The sequence below is a fragment of the Apium graveolens genome, chromosome 6, assembly GCF_009905375.1.
Source record: "Apium graveolens cultivar Ventura chromosome 6, ASM990537v1, whole genome shotgun sequence".
Classification (NCBI taxonomy): Eukaryota; Viridiplantae; Streptophyta; class Magnoliopsida; order Apiales; family Apiaceae; genus Apium; species Apium graveolens.
This window is the reverse complement of record NC_133652.1, coordinates 298,417,310-298,440,965: the sequence shown is the minus strand read 5'-3', so window position 1 is coordinate 298,440,965 and position 23,656 is coordinate 298,417,310. Positions and strand designations below refer to the sequence as shown.

The 23,656-nt window shown below is 35.9% G+C and overlaps 1 pseudogene; it reads left to right on the top strand.

Moving 5' to 3' along the window:
* The first annotated feature begins 11,321 nt into the window (after nucleotides 1-11,321).
* LOC141666279 (tubulin alpha-4 chain-like) lies at nucleotides 11,322-21,992 on the top strand (annotated as a pseudogene).
* Nucleotides 21,993-23,656: the final 1,664 nt, after the last annotated feature.

Below are 23,656 nucleotides of genomic sequence, written 5' to 3'. Positions count from 1 at the left end.
GGAAGGCACTGGAACTCTGCCCTGACTACCGCAGAAGAATCTCCTAGGCATCTGGAATACATATATAAAACATTCTGCAAGGGTGAACAATCAATTGATCAGCAGTACCACTATACGAATAACAAGTAAAACAGTATACTATAAAACAGTGACATGAATAGAGATTATAGCTCATTTGCAAAACCTTGTAAACATTCATAAACTAGATATTCAAAACTAGCATGCTCTGAAAAATAACAATATCAATCGTGTACTGTGTATAAATACCAGAGTTAAATCTTAGAATGCTATTTCATTCTCAAATCATTTTTCTCAACAAGTTGATTTATGAAACTAATTTTGAAAACCGAATCAATCAAATGTATTGGACGTTCAACGGGTGAAGATAGCTGATCAGTCTACCCTCACCGGACAACGACTAACGGCCATCCAGAATAAAGAAAGTGTTTCAGAACTTGGGAAAAGACTAGCTAGGTCTTTTCCCCAACGCTGGACTAATCGGTTAAACAGGGCGCCCAACCGAATTAGCCACTTACGCCTACTCAATTCCAATAGATCAACTGAATTCCCTTTTTGCCTCTTTCCAAAGTTCCACGACATAGGTGGATCAAAACATTCCACTGACAAAGGTGGATTAAAACATTTCACGACATAGGTGGATATAAACATTCTCTTTATCCAGTTTCCAAAATCACTATCACCTATCTGTTTTTAAAACCATTCTGTCACAGCGTACTATTCAAAACTTCTTTTCATTTTAATCACGTTTAGAGATAGGTGCTTTCAGAAGTTACTTTTCCCCAAAACATATTTTAACAAAATTTCCAGATACAGGGGATACATAAATTAAAACGTTTTTATTCCTTTACGAGATTAAAACATTAGTTATTCATATATACTGAACCATAAAAGAATGGTCAGGGGTACTTGCCTTGCAGAGCTTTACAACTAACACCGATTGACCTTGGACTAACTTGGACGCTCAGCTTTATCGCTTACTAGTAGACTATCCTGGATCCGATTTTAACACCCAGGTCCTTTGCTTGGGAACCTCGCTGCGCTTGCCAACTGATTACTAGGTTATCTTTAGTCCAATGTCACTTTCAGTTTCCCGACTAGAACCTACAGGGTCGAAACACTCTATGTTAGACGTCTAGGTATGCTTGACATATCTTCGCTAACAAACCTACCCATACGATATCAAATCCCGACTAGTAATTAAACATATTATTGTAATACACGCATCAGTTAGGGTTCATGTTCTCGAAAATCGGTTTGGTGTTCGTTTTCCGAAAATATGTATACTCGTCATTTTACGAAATTAGGGTTACTGGGTTTTGACCAAAATATTCACCACAACATACAATAAAGTTCGTATAATATATATATATATATACATTCGCTCGATGTCCTGATAATCATCAAATAAGCTCTCGTATTTCCGTAGTTTATTTTTCCAGAAATCGGGCAGCGTGTTCTTTGATTATCTGACTACCCGCCGAAACAGAAATCAACGTCACAACCGCAAAGTTCACAATAATAACAACTACAATAAATCACCATTCCATTCCAGAATTCCCAATCACCGATATAATTCAAAAATCCGATATTTCCTAATTAACTAATTCGATCCGGAATAAAAATATAACACTAATTTTATTTATTTTAATATATTTGAACTCAGAACCGGTTCATCATCGTCCACCGTCGGCTCGCCGAGGATCAGCGCCGACGGCGATAAGATTTATTGGTGCCCGATACTTGTTGGGTTTCCAAACAAATCCTATCGATTTAAAATACCGTCGCAAATAACTTCAATAGTTTAGGAAAAAAATTTATTCGAAATTCTTACTAAAATAGTCCGAACAAATAATATAGATATTCACTCGAGATTTTCAATAAGATTTTCGAATAATTTCAGTTTAACATCTCATATAAACAACCGCAACAATATAGGCAACAGGAGACCACACCGCGAGTCAGCGGCCACGCGCCACCACCATCCTCACCGTTTCCGGTGAGGGGCGGCGAGAGTCAAGAAAATAAAACACAGAATGAATTCACACAGCAAAACTCTCCACCCAACTGATGTATACATACAACCCACATATATATAGCAATTAAGCAGAAAATCGGAGCAAACAGCCACAGTGGCCGGAAAATCCAAGCTGCCGGATACCTACCAAAAAAAACAAGAAGGAATAAGAGAATAAGGAAGGAGTGAAGGAGGGATTAGAACACAGGGGAGATCGAGAGGAACAAAGAGAGAACCGAGAGAGAGTTTGAGAGAGAGATTGAGAAGGGATGGTGGAGGAGGTGAGAGGGGGGGGGGGGGTTAATAAAATGTAATAATATAAAAAATCACAGCCTGCCAAGTTTCAGGCAATTGAAAATTTAGAGCCTACCTGTTTTACACGTGTCCGGGCTCGCAATTATACAAATTTCTGATTCATTTTTCGTTTAATTTACGAATATACTATTCTTTAAAATTTATAAAAATAAATGCAATTTTACTACCAAAAATCTCTAAATATTCAAAAGTCCATAAAATAAAATTTTCATGATTTGTAGAGCATTTTTGAAATGCAACTCGTACCACATTTCATATTTAACGAGCCGAGCTGTATTTAAAAGAAATTTAGAAAATCACGAAGATAGTTTTAAAATGTTATAAATATCCCGAAGTTAATAAAAACATAAATTTCAAAATTTTAAAACAATCCAAATATTTATGCAAATCCCACAAATAATTATTGCAATTATAAAATCATAAATTTTTTTTAGAAACAATCCAAATATTTATGCAAATAAATCTTCCATAAAACCACTTTTAAAAGTAATAATGAGACAATACATCTCAGCAAACAATTATATAAATAATCCTCGTAAACCACAAACCACGCATAACCAATAATAAAACAACACACGACTGACAGAACCCATACACATATTTTATTTATCTAATTATTCAATAATTACACATTTAAATAAGGCAAAAAAAATATACGAGTCATTATATCCTTCCCCCCTTAAAAAGATTATGTCCTCAGAATAAGATCTAACTAAGCAAGTGAGGATATTTTTCAAGCATATCTGACTCTAACTCCTAAGTGGACTCTTCCACTCGGAGATTTCTCCAAAACATATTTACTATAGGAATAGACTTATTCCTGAGGTCTCGCTTTCTATGATCTAGGATCTAAATTGGGTCATACACTCTGTTTTAATTAAATAAACAATATATTACTTTGACATAAAGACACAAAACATACTAGGAGTATGCTGCCGCTATGGCAACAACACTAGCTTATAGAAAACTTTACTTACTTCCCTCAATACCTCACACGATCCGAAATTCCTAGGGCTTAGCATACTTTTATGCTCAAATCTTACTACTTTTCCAAGGCGAAACTTCCAGCGATATTAATGTTCCAACTTTTATCTCTATATCCTTCCGACATGAATCCTCATTCGCCCTTTGTATATCAAGAGTTAGTTTTAACCATTCTCAAATTAATATTCCGTATTTACGATCTAGTAAACTAGTCTAGGACCTGACAATTTCTTTATCTTTTCAATCAATTTAGACTGAGATAAACTTCATACAGAAGCTTCTTTTCACCTTTGATTGGTCAAACTTCAATCCTTACTCTTTCCGATTCTTTTGTTAGTTCTTCAGGGATCTTAATTACATATCTTTTACTACACTGGTCTTGCTTGAGTAGTCGTTAATAGGTACCATAATCTTTTGGTAATCTCAACCAAAATTCATACCTTGAAATCTTAACATACAGCTGCTCCCTGTTCAACCTTCGTAGGGAAATCCTTCGGCGTTCTTTATGGATTTTCTAAATCCTAAATAGCTGAGGATGTTATCAATAAATACAATTACACTTATGCAAGTGCTTCTCATACACTTTGTTCAATAAACCTTTAAACGCGACTATTGCATTTGTTAATCCAAATAAAATCACCGAAACTCGCAATGTCCCCCTCTCATTCCAAACAGGGTCTCTAGTATGACCTCAGACTTAACCTTCCACTAACGGTAGCCTGACCTTAGGTCTTCCTTCAAGAACCAACACGTTCTTTTATTTGAATCATATAGAAATCAGTTCTATACAGGGATTACTTATTTCTTTTCGACAACTTTTCCAACTTCTAATAATCAGCAACGTAACGTCATACATCCATTCTTCTTTTCTATAGCCCATATTAGTGCAAAATACGGAATACACCTTGGATACTCATCCTATTGTTAGCTTCCATAGATATTACTATTCGCTTCTTCTGGTAATCAATCAGTGCCCTGGTTCCTTGTCAGGGTCTTGAGCAGCTGATCTTTTACTCATATTATAAATCTTAGCCTTGGATGCACTGGACGTCAAACCTTTTGATGCACTACCTCCCATGCTATCTCGGGAAACACTTCTATAGTTCTTGGCAACATGCTCCACCTTGCCACAGTTGTAACAGGTGACTCCTGGGGTTTCCACTCTACATTCTGACGCGTAGTGTCCTTTTTGTCCACACCTGAAACATTCAGTATTTGCCTTACATCTTCCACCATGCCTTTTACCACATTTCTTACACTCCGTTATAGGTGACTTGACCGATTTGGCTTGGTTAGAGCTAACTGAGGTGTTACGAATCATGTTTAAAGAAAAACTTTTCCATTTAAATTCTTTATTCTTATTTTTTCCAATTTTTTTCTGAGACTTCTGGCTAGATACTTCTTGACCTGATGCTCCTTCCACATCATCCTATCTTCCGCTTCTTATCTTCTTTTTCTTTAGCAGCTAACTTCTGATTAATTTCAATTACTAAGGCGGCCTGAACTACGGAAGGATACGTCTTGAGTTGCAACGCCACAACTTCGCTGTGAATCTCTTGCTTCAATCCTTGTTGAAACCTTCTTGCCTTCTAAGCTTCAGAGCGTACATAATCTGGTACAAACCTAGCCAACTGTGTGAACTTATCCTCATATTGAGCTACACTTCTATCGCCTTGCTTCAACTCTAGAAACTCAATCTCTATTTGACTCCGCACACAATCTGGGAAATACTTTTCCAAAAACAATTCAGTAAATCTAGCCCATAGAACAGGGCCTTCTCCTTCTAACGCTCTGGTTGACTTCCGCCAGTAATTCGCTTTATCCTTTAAGAAGTAACTTGCATAATCAGTCTTACGATTCTCACCTACTCGGACAAGATTGAAAACTTTCTCCATCTCTTTTAACCATGCTCCAACAGCTATTGGATTAGGTTCACCTTTAAACTCAGGAGGTTTAACACTCTGGAAAGATTTGAAATTAGTACTTTGGTTTACTCCTAGTTGTGGCTGCTGCAATAGTAGTTGCTGCTGCTGAACCTGTTGGATTAGCTACAACTGTTGTTGCTGCTGCTGGCACAACATGTCTAGAATTTCATTCATAGTTGGACCCTCCGTAAAACTACTACTATTTTCTTTAGAATGGGTAGCTTTCTTGGGTGGCATCTTCCTGAAATATATAAATGAGTTTATTCAAAACATAACAAAAATATTTTACAAAAGATATCACTATTTAAATGGTGCATATGTATCAGGAAAATACTGCCCAATCACAGTACCGATGTCTTTAATATCGGGGTTCATTTACAAAAGAAATCTAGATTAACAGTACTACCAATCACATCAACAATGACAATAGCGGAATCAACAACAGTTTAGGAAAACTAAAATACAAAGAAACTAAATACCGTCGCACGACTCCTCAATATAACAGCAACTGACTAACTTCCCGTCACTACTCATTACCACATCAACTTTAATATACTACAAGACTTGGCTGGCTATATCAACCACCAATTACATTGAACAAACTGATAAATCAGGTCAACTTAAGGAACACTAGGCTATTCTAGGCACTAAAGTCCAAATTTCAACCAACCATTTCTCTAGAGATGATTTCTTTTCACCCACAAGCGATTCATCAACCACTGATTTACTTTTCACGAAGCTATAACTCCATCATTAGATCCTGAACTCTCGCGGTTACCATTATTCTTAAATAATATCCTGATATAGGACTCTCGTTCCTCCCGACAGTCACTCTTATTTGCTCTCAATAACGAGGACCATCTAATTGCATAAATTCATTATCACAGAATATCAAATGAAATTTCCAACTCAAGTGAATCGAATAAGAAGATACAGTGAAGAAGATGTAGGTATGACTGAGAGCAACCAAGCGAGTACATAAGATGGCCATCCAGAATAAAGAAAGTGTTTCAGAACTTGGGAAAAGACTAGCTAGGTCTTTTCCCCAACGCTGGACTAATCGGTTAAACAGAGCGCCCAACCGAATTAGCCACTTACGCCTACTCAATTCCAATAGATCAACTGAATTCCCTTTTTGCCTCTTTCCAAAGTTCCACGACATAGGTGGATCAAAACATTCCACGACATAGGAGGATTAAAACATTTCACGACATAGGTGGATCAAAACATTCTCTTTATCCAGTTTCCAAAATCACTATCACCTATCTGTTTTTAAAACCATTCTGTCATAGCGCACTATTCAAAACTTCTTTTCATTTTAATCACGTTTAGAGATAGGTGCTTTCAGAAGTTAATTTTCCCCAAAACATATTTTAAACAAAATTTCCAGATACAGGGGATACGTAAATTAAAACAGTTTTTATTCCTTTACGAGATTAAAATATTAGTTATTTCATATATACTGAACCATAAAAGAATGGCCAGGGGTACTTGCCTTGTAGAGCTTTACAACTAACACCGATTGACCTTGGACTAACTTGGACGCTCAGCTTTATCGCCTTACAAGTAGACTATCCTGGATCTGACTTTAACACTCAGGTCCTTTGCTTGGGAACCTCGCTGCGCTTGCCAACTGATTACTAGGTTATCTTTATTCCAATGTCACTTTCAGTTTCCCGACTAGAACCTACAGGGTCGAAACACTCTATGTTAGACGTCTAGGTATGCTTGACATATCTTCACTAACAAACCTACCCATTAGATATCAAATCTCGACTCGTAATTATACATAATATTGTAATACATGCATCAGTTAGGGTTCATGTTCTCGAAAATCGGTTTGGTGTTCGTTTTCCGAAAATACGTATACTCGTCATTTTACGAAATTAGGGTTATTGGGTTTTGACCAAAATATTCACCACAACATACAATCAAGTTCGTATAATATATATATATATATACATTCACTCGATGTCCCGATAATCATCAGATAAGCTCTCGTATTTCCGTAGTTTATTTTCCCGAAAATCAGGCAGCGTCTCCTTTGATTATCGGACTACCCGCCGAAACATAAATCAACGTCACAGTTCACAACAATAACAACTACAATAAATCACCATTCCATTCCAGAATTCCCAACCACCGATACAATTCAATAATACGATATTTCTTAATTAACTAATTCGATCCGGAATAAAAATATAACACTAATTTTATTTATTTTAAAATATTTGGACTCAGAACCGCGTCATCATCGTCCACCATCGGCTCACCGAGGATCATCGCCGACGGCGATAAGATTTATTGGTGCCCGATACTTGTCGGGTTTCCAAACAAATCCTATCGATTTAAAATACCGTCGCAAATAAGTTCAATAGTTTAGGAAAAAAATTTATTTAAAATTCTTACTAAAATAGTCCGAACAAATAATATAGATATTCATTCGAGATTTTCAATAAGATTTTTGAATAATTTCAGTTTAACATCTCATATAAACAACCGCAACAACACAGGCAACAGGAGACCACACCGCGAGTCAGCGGCCACGCGCCACCACCATCCTCACCGTTTCCGGCGAGGGGCGACGATATTTAAGAAAATAAAAGCACAAAATCAATTCACACAGTAAAACTCTCCACCCAACTGATGTATACATACAACCCACATATATATAGCAATTAAGTAGAAAATCGGAGCAAACAACCACAGTGGCCGGAAAATCCAAGCTGCCGGATACCTACCAAAAAAACAAGAAGGAATAGAGAAAAAGGAAGGAGTGAAGGAGGGATTAGAACATAGGGGAGATCGAGAGGAACAAAGAGAGAACCGAGAGAGAGTTCGAAAAGAGAGATTGAGAAGGGACGGTGAAGGAGGTGAGATGGGGGGTTAATAAAATGTAATAATATAAAAAATCACAGCCTGCCAAGATTCGGGCAATTGAAAACTTAGAGCCTACCTGTTTTACACGTGTCCGGGCTCGCAATTATACAAATTTCTGATTCGTTTCTCGTTTAATTTACGAATCAACTATTCTTTAAAATTTATAAAAAAATTGCAATTTTACTACCAAAAATCTCTAAATATTCAAAAGTCCATAAAATAAAATTTTCATTATTTGTAGAGCATTTTTGAAACGCAATTCGTACCGCATTTCATATTTAACGAGCCGAGCTGTATTTAAAACAAATTTAGAAATTAACGAAGATAGTTTTAAAATGTTATAAATATCCCGAAGTTAATAAAAACATAAATTTCGAAATTTTAAAATAATTTTTGAAATGCAATTTATACCCTGCTTTTCACAATTAAACGAATCAACGCGCGGGTGAAATTAATCCCAAAAATTCCTAAAATAATTTTAAATTTTTTGAAATATTCTGAACTTAGATAAATATTAGTTTCATATTTTTTTTGAAGAATTTTAGAATTAAATACAGATTTTTTGAATAAATGCAATCAGAAAATCATACAAGGCTAAATAATTGATGAAATATTGATCTCTAAATATTATAAAATCCCAAAAATAATTATTGCAATTATAAAATCATAAATTTTTTTAGAAACAATCCAAATATTTATGCAAATAAATCTTCCATAAAACCACTTTTAAAAGTAATGATGAGACAATACATCTCAGCAAACAATTATACAAATAATCCTCGTAAACCACAAACCACACATAACCAATAATAAAACAACACACGACTGACAGAACCCATACACATATTTTATTTATCTAATTATTCAATAATTACACATTTAAATAAGGCCAAAAAATATACGAGTCATTATATCCTTCCCCCCTTAAAAAGATTCTGTCCTCAGAATCTGATATAACTAAGCAAGTGAGGATATTTGTCAAGCATATCCGACTCTAACTCCTAAGTGGACTCTTCCACTCGGGGATTTCTCCAAAGCATATTTACTATAAGAATAGACTTATTCCTGAGGTCTCTCTTCTATGATCTAGGATTTAAATTGGGTCATACACTCTGTTTTAATTAAATAAACAATATATTCCTTTGACACAAAGACGCAAAACACACTAGGAGTATGCTGCCGCTATGGCAACAACGCTAGCTTATAGACAACTTTACTTACTTCCCTCAATACCTCACACGATCCGAAATTCCTAGGGCTTAACATACTTTTATGCTCAAATCTTACTACTTCTTTTCCAAGGCGAAACTTCCAGCGATATTAATGTTCCAACTTTTATCTCTATATCCTTCCGACACGAATCCTCATTCGCCCTTTGTATATCATGAGTTAGTTTTAACCTTTCTCAAATTAATATTCCATAATTACGATCTAGTAAACTAGTCCAGGACCTGACAATTTCTTTATCTTTTCAATCAATTTAGACTGAGATAAACTTCATACAGAAGCTTCTTTTCACCTTCGATTATTTAAACTTCAATCCTTACTCTTTCCGATTCTTTTGTTAGTTCTTCAGGGATCTTAATTATATATCTTTTACTACACTAGCCTTGCTTGAGTAGTCGTTAATAGGTACCATAATCTTTTGGTAATCTCAACCAAAATTCATACCTTGAAATCTTAACATACAGCTGCTCCCTATTCAACCTTCGTAGGGAAATCCTTGGGCATTCTTTATGGATTTTCTAAATCCTAAATAGCTGAGGATGTTATCAATAAATACAATTACACTTATGCAAGTGCTTCTCATACATTCTGTTCAATAAACCTTTAAACGTGACTATTGCATTTGTTAATCTAATAAAATCACCCGAAACTCACAATGTCCCCCTCTCATTCCAAACAGGGTCTCTAGTATGACCTCAGACTTAACCTTCCACTGACGGTAGCCTAGCCTTAGGTCTTCCTTCAAGAACCAACACGTTCTTTTAATTGAATCATATAGAAATCAGTTCTATACATGGATTACTTATTTCTTTTCGTCAACTTTTCCAACCTCTAATAATCAGCAACGTAACGTCATCCATCCATTCTTCTTTTCTATAGCCCATATTAGTGCAAAATACAGGAATACACGTTGGATACTTATCCTATTGTTAGCTTCCGTAGATATTACTATTCACTTCTTCTGGTAATCAATCAGTGCCCTGGTTCCTTATTAGGGTCTTGAGCAGCTGATCTTTTACTCATATTATAAGTCTTAGCCTTGGATGCACTGGACGTCAAACCTTTTGATGCACTACCAGCCATGCTATCTCGGGAAACACTTCTATAGTTCTTGGCAACATGCTCCACCTTGCCACAGTTGTAACAGGTGACTCCTAGGGTTTCCACTCTACATTCTGACGTGTAGTGTCCTTTCTGTCCACACCTGAAACATTCAGTATTTGCCTTACACCTTCCACCATGCCTTTTACCACATTTCTTACACTCCGTTATAGGTGACTTGACCGATTTGGCTTGGTTAGAGCTGACTGAGGTGTTACGAATCATGTTTAAAGAAAAACTTTTCCCTTTAAATTCTTTATCACTACAAGAAAAAAGTCCATAGACATCGGTTTTTTGCCGATGTCTATGTTGTTTGGCAACCGATGTTGATGTTGGTGATGTCTATTCTAGACATCGGCCATAACCCGATGTCTTTACTTACATAGACATCGTTTCTGGCAAAAAAAATGATGTCCATGCATTGTTTTTTTACAAAAATTGTTAGAAATAAATAATTTAATAAATAAATTACACCTATTACAAGAGATTAAACATATTACGAGCTATGTTTTTTTCCACATAGACATCGAGTATTTTCATCTGGGTGATGTAAAATCAGATATTAAACATCGATTTCTTTAGTGAAAGGTGATGTCTATATCGACATAGACATCAGTTTTATCCCAAACAAAGTGTTGTCTATGTTTAATTTAGACTTGAACATGTCAGTCTTTGACATCAATTATTCATCTTAAAGCGATGTACATTAAATTTTTTGACATCAGTTTTTCTTCTTTAAAAGTGATGTCTATATTGTCACATAATAGTATTCATGTAAAGCAAAGAAGACCATAATAGTATTCATGTAAAGGAGACACCAAGAGATTTTTAGCAGACCGGTGAAGGTGATTGTGATGGTGAACCCATCGGACCTGGTAGAGATGGTGGTTACTAAAACAGCAGAGCTGGTGGCGGTGGCCATTAGAGTAGCGAAGGTTGTAGTGGTGAGAGACGAGTGAGAAAGAGAGACAGAGAGAGAGAGAAAGAGAGAGAGAGAGAGATTCGGTGGGAGTTGAGAGACGAGAGAGAGATTTGTGAGAGATTTTTTTTTTTGTTTTTAGTTTCTCTGGACAGGGGGAATAATTGGCAATCAAACGAGGGAAAGTTTTGTAAAATTTCACTAAGGGGGGAAACAAATTGAAGTGGCCCGCGCTGATTTATTTTAGAGAACTTTAGACATCGGTTGTTAAATAATCGATGTCTTCAAATAACAAAGACATCAGAAAAAAATGGGGTGATGTTATTAGCTCTTTTAACATCAGTGGCATCCGCAACCGATATCTAATGTGTGATGTCTATTCAACTTTTTCTTGTAGTGTATTCTTATTTTTCCAATTTTTTTTCTGAGACTTCTGGCTAGATACTTCTTGACCTGATGCTCCTTCCACATCATCTATCTTCCGCTTCTTATCTTCTTTTTCTTTCGCAGCTAACTTCTGATTAATTTCAATTACTAAGGCGGCCTGAACTACGGAAGGATACGTCTTGAGTTGCAACGCCACAACTCCGCTGTGAATCTCTTGCTTCAATCCTTGTTGAAACCTTCTTGCCTTCTGAGCTTCAGAGCGTACATAATCTGGTACAAACCTAGCCAACTGTGTGAACTTAGCCTCATATTGAGCTACACTTCTATCGCCTTGCTTCAACTCTAGAAACTCAATCTCCATTTGACTCCGCACACAATCAGGGAAATACTTTTCCAAAAACAATTCAGTAAATCTAGCCCATGGAACAGGGCCTTCTCCTTCTAACGCTCTGGTTGACTCCCGCCAGTAATTCGCTTTATCCTTTAAGAAGTAACTTGCATAATCAGTCTTACGATTCTCACCTACTTGGACAAGATTGAAAACTTTCTCCATCTCTTTTAACCATGCTCCAGCAGCTATTGGATTAGGTTCACCTTTAAACTCATGAGGTTTAACACTCTGGAAAGATTTGAAATTAGTACTTTGGTTTACTCCTCGTTGTGGCTGCTGCAATAGTAGTTGCTGCTGCTGAACCTGTTGGATTAGCTACAACAGTTGTTGATGCTGCTGGCACAACAAGTCTAGAATTTTATTTATAGTTGGACCCTCCGCAAAACTACTACTATTTTCTTTAGACTGGGTAGCTTTCTTGGGTGGCATCTTCCTGAAATATATAAATGAGTTTATTCAAAACATAACAAAAATATTTTACAAAAGATATCACTATTTAAATGGTGCATCTGTATCAGGAAAATGCTTCCTAATCACAATACGCATGTCTTTAATATCGGGGGTCCATTTACAAAAGAAATCTAGATTAACAGTACTAGAAATCACAGCAACAATGACAGTAGCGGAATCAACAACAGTACAGGAAAACTAAAACACAAAGAAACTAAACACCGTCGCACGACTCCTTAATATAACAGCAACTGACTAACTTCCTTTCACTACTCAATTACCACATCAACTTTAATATACTACAAGACTTGGATGGCTATATCAACCACCAATTACATTGAACAAACTGATAAATCAGGTCAATTTAAGGAATGCTGGGCTATTCTAGGCACCAAAGTCCAAATTTTAACCAACCATTTCTCTATAGATGATTTCTTTTCACCCACAAGCGATTCATCAACCACTGATTTACTTTTCCCGAAGCTATAACTCCATCATTAGATCCTGAACTCTCGCAGTTACGATTATTCTTAAATAATATCCTGATATAGGACTTTTGGTCCTCCCGACAGTCACTCTTATTTGCTCTCAATAATGAGGACCATCTAATCGCATAAATTCATTATCATAGAACATCAAATGAAATTTCCAAATCAAGTGAATCGAATAAGAAGATATAGTGAAGAAGATGTAGGTATGACTGAGAGCAACCATATGAGTACATAAGATGGCCAGTCTTAGTACCGCACAGTTCACAACACAAAATCGGTGGCGTCCCACCAGACCCTTTGTTATACAGATAAATAGTCAAATCATATGCATTATTTTCCCCAATCAACCGAAATAATCACTGAGGAAAGAAACGATGTTTAGATAGAAAATTCACTAATAGGAAGGGAAAATCTGATTTATGATAAATCAACAGAACCTTAAGTCACTTGCTTCAAGTTTGACTTTCTTAGGGATAAACAAGCATCTTATTAGATGGTAAATAATTATTCCGAAAGAAAAAGGTGTCTCAAGAAATGCGTATAAGATTTAATATATAACAACAGTACTGATCCCCGTACTTCACGGAACTTGGCTGTCATAGCAGCCATCGACTATTATCATATTGTCCGAACTCACCGAGGTCACACACTTGGTCCATCAACATCCCTCGATGTCGAAAATGCTATTTATAGGGATAATATGGGTGTCTCTATAACTGACACACCAAGGATCCGCGCAAAAGCTGAATTCTCGCGATCGGACTCAGTTTTTTCTCGAGAGGAAAACTAAAAATATCTATCGAAGCTTACCAATAATACATATACGAAGGAGACGTATTCTAGGCTAGGGCAGATCCAGCCTAATCCTCAATAAACATCAGGATTACATTTTCGAAACCCTTGACTGAACTCATAGACTCGCTCCTCTGATTGAGTTGTTGACTCACAACTATATATAAACCTTCCTAAACTCTTCTAACTCTACTCCTATCCTAAATCAGAGACTCAAACCTGTAGCTCTGATACCAACTGTGACGGCCTCAACCCCGGGGTCAGGAGTTGACGTCACTAACAACAATAATAAAAATAATATAACTCAAATCTCTAGCTATACATAACCACGACCCCTTTACCAAGACCATTTCCAGGTTTAAGTATGACTTAGGTTATATCTGCTATAAAACCAACCTACTACAAACAATCTGAATGATATTATCTTAATACAGCAACTCAACAGACCATCCTTGGTCTAACACAACTACCTCAGAGGAGCCTAACACGGAAGGCACTGGAACTCTGCCCTGACTACCGCAGGAAGAATTTCCTAGGCATCTGGAATACATATATAAAACATTCTGCAAGGGTGAGCAATCAATTGATCAGCAGTACCACTATACGAATAACAAGTAAAACAGTATATGATAAAACAGTGACAGGAATAGAGATTATAGCTCATTTGCAAAACCTTGTAAACATTCATAAACTGGATATTCAAAACTAGCCTGCTCTGAAAAACAATAATATCAATCGTGTGCTGTTTATAAATACCAGAGTTAAATCTTAGAATGATATTTCATTCTCAATTCATTTGTCTCAACAAGTTGATTTGTGAAACAATTTTGAAAACCGAATCAATCAAATGTATTGGACATTCAACGGGTGAAGATAGCTGATCAGTCTACCCTCACCGGACAGCGACTAACGGCCATCCAGAATAAAGAAAGTGTTTCAGAACTTGGGAAAAGACTAGCTAGGTCTTTTCCCCAACGCTGGACTAATCGGTTAAACAGGGTGCCCAACCGAATTAGCCACTTACGCCTACTCAATTCAAATAGATCAACTGAATTCCCTTTTTGCCTCTTTCCAAAGTTCCACGACATAGGTGGATCAAAACATTCCACGACAAAGGTGGATTAAAACATTTCACGACATAGGTGGATATAAACATTCTCTTTATCCAGTTTTAAAAATCACTATCACTTATCTATTTTTAAAACCATTCTGTCACAGCATACTATTCAAAACTTCTTTTCATTTTAATCACATTTAGAGATAGGTGCTTTCAGAAGTTACTTTTCCCCAAAACATATTTTAACAAAATTTCCAGATACAGGGGATACGTAAATTAAAACTTTTTTATTCCTTTACGAGATTAAAATATTAGTTATTCAAATATACTGAACCATAAAAGAATGGTCAGGGGTACTTGCCTTGCAGAGCTTTACAACTAACACCGATTGACCTTGGACTAACTTGGACGCTCAGCTTTATCGCTTACTAGTAGACTATCCTGGATCCGATTTTAACACCCAGGTCCTTTGCTTGGGAACCTCGCTGCGCTTGCCAACTGATTACTAGGTTATCTTTAGTCCAATGTCACTTTCAGTTTCCCGACTAGAACCTACAGGGTCGAAACACTCTATGTTAGACGTCTAGGTATGCTTGACATATCTTCGCTAACAAACCTACCCATACGATATCAAATCCCGACTCCGTAATTATACATATTATTGTAATACACACATCAGTTAAGGTTCATGTTCTCGAAAATCGGTTTGGTGTTCGTTTTCCGAAAATAGGTATACTCGTCATTTTACGAAATTAGGGTTATTGGGTTTTGACCAAAATATTCACCACAACATACAATCAAGTTCGTATAATATATATATATACATTCACTCGATGTCCTGATAATCATCAGATAAGCTCTCGTATTTCCGTAGTTTATTTTCCCGAAAATCGGGCAGCATCTCCTTTGATTATCGGACTACCCGCCGAAACATAAATCAACGTCACAACCGCAAAGTTCACAACAATAACAACTACAATAAATCACCATTCCATTCCATAATTCCCAATCACCGAAAAAATTCAAAAATACGATATTTCTTAATTAACTAATTCGATCCAGAATAAAAATATAACACTAATTTTATTTATTTTAAAATATTTGGACTCAGAACCGCGTCATCATCGTCCACCGTCGGCTCGCCGAGGATCATCGCCGACGGCGATAAGATTTATTGGTGCCCGATACTTGTTGGGTTTCCAAACAAATCCTACCGATTTAAAATATCGTCGCAAATAACTTCAATAGTTTAGGAAAAAAATTTATTCGAAATTCTTACTAAAATAGTCCGAACAAATAATATAGTTATTCACTCGAGATTTTCAATAAGATTTTTGAATAATTTCAGTTTAACATCTCATATAAACAACCGCAACAATACAGGCAACAGGAGACCACACCGCGAGTCAGCGGCCACTGCGCCACCACCATCCTCACCGTTTCCGGTGAGGGGCGGCGAGAGTCAAGAAAATAAAAATACAGAATGAATTCACACAGCAAAACTCTCCACCCAACTGATGTATACATACAACCCACATATATATAGCAATTAAGCAGAAAATCGGAGCAAACAGCCACAGTGGCTGGAAAATCCAAGCTGCCGGATACCTACCAAAAAAACAAGAAGGAATAAGAGAATAAGGAAGGAGTGAAGGAGGGATTAGAACACAGGGGAGATCGAGAGGAACAAAGAGAGAACCGAGAGAGAGTTCGAAGAGAGAGATTGAGAAGGGATGGTGGAGGAGGTGAGAGGGGGGGTTAATAAAATGTAATAATATAAAAAATCACAGCCTGCCAAGTTTCAGGCAATTGAAAATTTAGAGCCTACCTGTTTTACACGTGTCCGGGCTCGCAATTATACAAATTTCTGATTCATTTTTCGTTTAATTTACGAATATACTATTCTTTAAAATTTATAAAAATAATTGCAATTTTACTACCAAAAATCTCTAAATATTCAAAAGTCCATAAAATAAAATTTTCATGATTTGTAGAGCATTTTTGAAATGCAACTCGTACCACATTTCATATTTAACGAGCCGAGCTGTATTTAAAAGAAATTTAGAAAATCACGAAGATAGTTTTAAAATGTTATAAATATCCCGAAGTTAATAAAAACATAAATTTCAAAATTTTAAAACAATCCAAATATTTATGCAAATCCCACAAATAATTATTGTAATTATAAAATCATAAATTTTTTTTAGAAACAATCCAAATATTTATGCAAATAAATCTTCCATAAAACCACTTTTAAAAGTAATAATGAGACAATACATCTCAGCAAACAATTATACAAATAATCCTCGTAAACCACAAACCACGCATAACCAATAATAAAACAACACACGACTGACAGAACCCATACACATATTTTATTTATCTAATTATTCAATAATTACACATTTAAATAAGGCAAAAAAATATACGAGTCATTATATCCTTCCCCCTTAAAAACATTCTGTCCTCAGAATCTGATCTAACTAAGCAAGTGAGGATATTTGTCAAGAATATCTGACTCTAACTCCTAAGTGGACTCTTCCACTCGGGGATTTCTCCAAAACATATATACTATAAGATTAGACTTATTCCTGAGGTCTCGCTTTCTATGATCTAGGATCTAAATTGGGTCATACACTCTGTTTTAATTAAATAAACAATATATTACTTTGACACAAAGACACAAAACACACTAGGAGTATGCTGCCGCTATGGCAACAACACTAGCTTATAGAAAACTTTACTTACTTCCCTCAATACCTCACACGATCCGAAATTCCTAGGGCTTAGCATACTTTTATGCTCAAATCTTACTACTTCTTTTCCAAGGCGAAACTTCCAGCGATATTAATGTTCCAACTTTTATCTCTATATCCTTCCGACATGAATCCTCATTCGCCCTTTGTATATCATGAGTTAGTTTTAACCTTTCTCAAATTAATATTCCGTATTTACGATCTAGTAAACTAGTCCAAGACCTGACAATTTCTTTATCTTTTCAATCAATTTAGACTGAGATAAACTTCATACAGAAGCTTCTTTTCACCTTTGATTGTTCAAACTTCAATCCTTACTCTTTCCGATTCTTTTGTTAGTTCTTCAGGGATCTTAATTACATATCTTTTACTACACTGGTCTTGCTTGAGTAGTCGTTAATAGGTACCATAATCTTTTGGTAATCTCAACCAAAATTCATACCTTGAAATCTTAACATACAGCTGCTCCCTGTTCAACCTTCTTAGGGAAATCCATTCGGCGTTCTTTATGGATTTTCTAAATCCTAAATAGCTGAGGATGTTATCAATAAATACAATTACACTTATGCAAGTGCTTCTCATACACTCTGTTCAATAAACCTTTAAACGCGACTATTGCATTTGTTAATCCAAATAAAATCACCCGAAACTCGCAATGTCCCCCTCTCATTCCAAACAGGGTCTCTAGTATGACCTCAGACTTAACCTTCCACTGACGGTAGCCTGACCTTAGGTCTTCCTTCAAGAACCAATACGTTCTTTTATTTGAATCATATAGAAATCAGTTCTATACGGGGATTACTTATTTCTTTTCATCAACTTTTCCAACTTCTAATAATCAGCAACGTAAGGTCATACATCCATTCTTCTTTTCTATAGCCCATATTAGTGCAAAATACGGAATACACCTTGGATACTCATCCTATTGTTAGCGTCCGTAGATATTACTATTCGCTTCTTCTGGTAATCAATCAGTGCCCTGGTTCCTTGTCAGGGTCTTGAGCAGCTGATCTTTTACTCATATTCACTACTAGAATTCTGTCAATAGACATCGGTCCTTAGACATCGGTTGCTCAGACGACCGATGTTAAAGTTCTTTTAGACATCAGTTATTTTAAAACCGATGTTAATGCTTATATTAGACATCGGTCGAGAAAATAACCGTTGTCTATAGTTATTTTTCAAAAATGAGAAACGTTAGTTAGACATCGGTTTTTATATAACCGATGTCTTTGTCTTATAGACATCGGATGTATTTTACAACCGTTGTCGATGGTTAGCTTAAAAAAATTAAAAAAAAATATGCGGAAACTTTCCCCCCTTTATTCCCCAAATATTCCCCCTTAACAAAAAAAAACCCGTTTCCCCATTACCAAATTATTTTCCTCTCTCTCTCTCTCAGTTCACTCTGGTCTCTCTCTCTTCCATCTTTCTGGTGCTCTATCTCTTCCATCTCTCTGGTTCTCTCTCACACACACACCATGTCAGTTGATTGCAAGTATATATGGTTTCAATTAAACCCCGAATTGAAGAACACCTTCAATTACTCAAACTCCATCTACGAGAAACCCTAATTTCTGAATAGGTTTGTTTGTTCAATTAGGTTTAAGATAGTTGAATTGAAAATCTGTTTTTATCCTTCAATAGTGGCCAATGAGCGGTTTCGCGATTTATATATATGCATAAATGTTATGATATTTTTGGATTTTATGATTTCATTCTATTATGTTCGGGTTAACAGGCGATTGAAGATGCAGTAGCATAGGCATTTGTGGAGCACTACTAAACATTCGATATGGACAGATCTGGTTTGCTAATATATACCAAGACAACTCTATGTTGACTTTCTAATTTTCTGTGTTTTTTGGTGATTAATGGATGTTTTTTGTTTTAGTTCTTAAAGTATGTAACGGGTTTTGATTTTGATACCTTGTTGACTAATATTGAAATTTGGTGTGTGGGTTTCTGATGTATTGCTTAAAAATTTAATCCTGATATTCTTCATCTCGATTTAGTTCTTAATTATTATTGGGTTTTGTTTTTTAAATTTTGTTTCTCTCTTTTTTTCAACAAGTTCAGAGGTTCGTTGAGCTTCACATGTTTGTATTCACTTTCGTAGTCTTAAATTTTCCATTAACCTTAAACTGAGAGAGAGATAGAGATAGATGAGTCAGAGAGAGAGAGAAAGAGTGTCTATGTGTGTGTTTTGCTGATTATAATAATTGGAGAATTTGACAGATCTTGGATAAGCAAGTGTTAACAGTATTGAAAGTGGTGGAAGATAAGATAGATAATGAGATCTCAGCTCTAGATCGTCTCGATTTGGAGGATATCAAGGTTTTGAGAGAGCAGAGGTTACAGCAGATGAAGAAAATGGTCGAGAAGAGGAGACAAGGGGTTGTGTTAGGTTATGGTGAGTATTTGGAGATTTATGTCGAGAAGGAGTTCTTTTCTGTTGTTAAAGCTAGTGATAGCGTTTGTCAATTTTATCACGAAAATTGGCCTTTCAAGGTATGATTATTATGTGTATCTCCGTGTTCGTAATTAATTTTATGTTTTGTGTTGTATATTTTGTGTAATGCATCAAGTTTGATAGTGTATTAGTATTTGATGATTTTGTGGTGGAGTGGAACTACCCAACTGTTATTGTGTCAGTTTTTTTAATAAAAAGAATTTGTCAAATTATGGTTTCGGATTAGAATTAGTTTGTTAAATGGACTGTTATAAGAGTTGGCAAATAGCTATCAATTTATGCAAAGTGAGGCTAGATACATGGTATGTTCTACAGGTAATACAAGGTATGTTCTACAGTTTCCCTTGTGATGATTATCAATGGGTATCTTGTCCTGGATTTTTTCATTTCTAAAGTTAACGAAATGTTGTTTGGGTTTGTGGTTTATACTGAAACTAGCTGCATACGTGGCAATGCTTTCTTGATAGATTCCAGAGGTGTTGTAGTGATTCAAAGTCAAAGGAGACAACTTTGTGTGCAAATAATGATAACTTTGTCAAACATGTTTTTGGTGGTCGCCTAGTAAGCAAGGTAATCTTGTAATTAAATGCTTAGTTTTTACATAAATCTCTTTTACTCATTCACATATAAATGACTCTTTGTATGTGTTAAAAAATTTCAGCTGAAATGTTGTAATTGCGAGCACTTATCTAATACTTATGAGCCCTCCATTGATTTGAGCCTGGAGATTAAAGATGTAACCACCCTCCAGGATGCTCTTGAATCGTTTACAAAGCTTAAAAAGATAGAAGATCCAGATACAAAGTTCATTTGTGAAAACTGCAAGGAAGAAGTGTTGATTGACTATGGGAAAAAATCCAAACTTAGGTTTACTGTCTACCCATCACCACAGGTTTCAGCTTCTGTCGTTGAACCCTACAACAATGTCCTTTCAACCCATTCACTCCTGGAACACAATGATGTCTCTATTCTTCTGGACAATTAGGCCATTTATGACTATTTGGAGGCGCTCGCTAGACATTGAGCGTCCCACCTACACCAACCTTAACAGGCTTGTTTCTCAGGTATCACTCTTCATGATTTTATCTAAATTTTGTTGTTTTTTCCATTCTTATCTGGACATGTGTACATTTTTTGAACTTCACTGAAACACACCCAAACATTTTTGCTCATTCTCTTCGGGAAGATGATATAGAATCATTATATTTTCTGAATTTGTTCTAATGCTAGTTCTTTAGTATTCCTAATCATTTGGTCTGTATATGTTTAATTCAGGTGATTTCCTCCTTAACTACATCTCTGCGATTTGATGGTGCTATAAATGTGGATATGACTGAGTTCCAGACCAACTTGGTCCCATATCCACGGATCTATTTCATGCTTTCATCATATTCCCCTGTCATATCAGCTGAAAAGGCATACCATGAGCAACTCTCTATGGCTGATATAACCAACACCGCGTTTGAGCCATCCTCCATGATGGCCAAGTGTGATCCTCATCATGGGAAGTACATGGCTTGCTGTCTGATGTATCGTGGTGATGTTGTCCCCAAGGATGTCAATGCAGCTATTGCAACTATCAAGACCTATCGGATAATTCAGTTTGTTGACTGGTGCCCAACTGGATTCAAGTGTAGAATCGACTATCAGTCCCCTACTGTTGTTCCTGGCGGAGACCTTGCCAAGGTTCAGAGAGCTGTCTGCATGATTTCAAACTCCACCAGTGTGGCTGAGGTGTTCTCCCGCATTGACCACAAGTTTGATATCATGCATAATATTGGCAATTTTTTAATGCTTCATGTTCTATAACCATTTAATTATAACTTTAGTATCCGCTCACCATTTGTGTATTTATAGTAGTTTTGAGATCTATATGCTACTTCAGGGCATTACTACTCTTTCCTTCATTCTGCTCCAAACACCTGGTACAAGTTTGATGACTCAAGGGTGAGCACATGTCCTCCATTTATTTAGTAGTCACCTACCTTATTAACTGATACATACTAATTGATTCCCTCATCACTGTTTCAGTTTATGCATCAGATATCTTTTAAAGGATTGGAAAATTTTTAGGCGAGACATATATCTTTTTATTGATTGGAAGCATGGTAAAGAAAATTGGAGCCCACATGAAAGGGGATGACTTGAGTACTAGAAATAGAAATATGGTTGATTTTACACATTAGTTGTACTTTGTTTAGAATGATGAACATATTTGATATTAGTTGTACACATTGAGAATTTGTTGATCTTGAATTCAATTGAGTAATAATATATATGTATTGGTTGAGTTTTGAGATTTAAGTTTTTTAATACATTGTCTAATATTCGATGTTAATGAAGGGATATTAGCACATATAAACAAGGCAATAACATCAATTCAAAAATAAACACCTGATGTCTATTTATCATATTAACATCGGTTATTTAAAAAATAAACGATGTCTATTGTTCAAATTGACATCGGTTATTTAGAAAACAATCGATGTCTATTGTTCAAATTAACATCGGTTCTTTAAATACAACCGATGTCTAATAGGTTATAGATATCGGTTTTTTATTTGTAATCGATGTTGTTTTATAAATATTGCTTGTGTGTTATAGTTTTAAATAGGTCTAATCATCATAATATTACATTTCTGAACTTGACATTACACAATTATATAACATCAATGTGAATTAGACATTAGAAATTTTCCAGAAATGATGTGTAATATTACATAGAAATCGGTTTTTAACCGATGTCTATGAGAAAATACATTTAACATCAGTCGCGAAGACATCATACATTTTTTACATAGACATCGGTTTTTAACCGATGTCTAAGGTCTTTTTTCTAGTAGTGATTATAAGTCTTAGCCTTGGATGCACTGGACGTCAAACCTTTTGATGCACTACCTCCCATGCTATCTCGGGAAACACTTCTATAGGTCTTGGCAACATGCTCCACCTTGCCACAGTTGTAACAGGTGACTCCAGGGGTTTCCACTCTACATTCTGACGCGTAGTGTCTTTTCTGTCCATACCTGAAACATTCAGTATTTGCCTTACACCTTCCACCATGCCTTTTACCACATTTCTTACACTCCGTTGTAGGTGACTTGACCGATTTGGCTTGGTTAGAGCTAACTGAGGTGTTACGAATCATGTTCAAAGAAAAACTTTTCATTTTAAATTCTTTATTCTTATTTTTTCCAATTTTTTTCTGAGACTTCTGGCTAGATACTTCTTGACCTGATGCTCCTTCCATATCATCTATCTTCCGCTTCTTATCTTCTTTTTCTTTAGCAGCTAACTTCTGATTAATTTCAATTACTAAGGCGGCCTGAACTACGGAAGGATACGTCTTGAGTTGCAATGCCACAACTCCGCTGTGAATCTCTTGCTTCAATCCTTGTTGAAACCTTCTTGCCTTCTAAGCTTCAGAGCGTACATAATCTGGTACAAACCTAGCCAACTGTGTGAACTTAGCC